Genomic DNA, 1,435 nt, shown 5'->3' on the forward strand with positions numbered 1-1,435 from the left:
GGCTGCCTGGTCCGGACCTGGCCCAAACAGACACACTACCAAGATCCTGTACAAGAAATATGTGAAAGACCAAATAAAACACGAATGAAAATCCAGGGACCCTCAGTTTTAGAGGAGAGGATAGAGAGATTATTTGAATGCTGACTACAAGAAGCTGAATAAAATCTAAATATGAAGACACGAGACTAGTAAATTCTCAACTGACATTACAGCACATCCATTATGAAATTTGTGTTTAATGTGAAATCATCACTATAATCAACATTGGAAGATTTTCTTCTTGTACCCATTGCTGTTGAACATTATGAAGTTTTGTGAACAGGGTTTGATCAGAACAATGAGCTGACAACTGCCCCATATCAATAGCTGGCAGCCCAGGTGCCCAGCCCTCCCCCTCCCCCCACCCATTTACCATAGGAGTTCTACCTACAGGTGGGGGCCACTTTTTGACTAATGATAGTGGCCAACATCTTCTAAATCTGTTCTCAACTGCACTCCGCAGTGAACAGAGAATTATAGTCATTCCCGTTCTGTGTCACACCCATAAGGAGACAGGTGCTTAGCACCTAACAACATATAATCACCAATTAAGTACAAATAGTACCATTACAGTACACTGAAGAAACAATCCGCGATCTAGCTCAGAAACAGCAAAGCCCACGTGGGAGAAGCACACCAGCATGTGTGATCACGAGGTGTTGAAGGGATCAGGCATTAAAGAACAAAAAAAATCACATCATTGTGAATGAGGAAGGGTATGGAGTAGGGACGAGGCCAAAACCCATCTGAAGGAAAGTGGACATCCCCTTACAGAACGGTTGTGGGAAGAGAAGAGGTGTTCAGGGTGCAGTGGAGCAACAATGAAACATACAGCTTTGCTCTAGTTATTTTCTATTTGTTTATGTATTTGTTTGTATCATTTTATCAGGAGCTTGCACATCTCTTATCACAACCCATACATACATTGTGTCGAGCACATTTCTACATTTGTTGCCATCATTATTCTCAAAACCTTTGCTTTCTACTTGAGCCCTTGGTATCAACTCCTCATTTTCTCCAACCCTCCCCGCTACCCCCTCCCTCATGAACCCTTGATAATTTATAAATTATTATTTTGTCATATCTTACACTGTCCGACATCTCCCTTCACCCACTTTTCTGTTGTCCTTCCCCCAGGGTGGAGGTTATGTAGGTCCTTGTAATCGGTCCCCCCTTAATACCCCACTTTCCCTCCACCCTCACGGTATAGCCATTCTTAGCACTGGTCCTAAAGAGAGCGTCTGACCTGGATTCCCTGTGTTTCAAGTTCCTGTCTGTACCAGTGTACATCCTCTGGTCTAGCCAGATTTGTGCGGCAGAATTGGGATCATGATACAGGAGGGGGTTGGGAGAGGAAGCATTTAGGAATTAGAGGAAAGTTGTATGTTTCATCATT

Source organism: Tenrec ecaudatus, unplaced genomic scaffold (assembly GCF_050624435.1).
Source record: "Tenrec ecaudatus isolate mTenEca1 unplaced genomic scaffold, mTenEca1.hap1 Scaffold_538, whole genome shotgun sequence".
Classification (NCBI taxonomy): domain Eukaryota; kingdom Metazoa; phylum Chordata; class Mammalia; order Afrosoricida; family Tenrecidae; genus Tenrec; species Tenrec ecaudatus.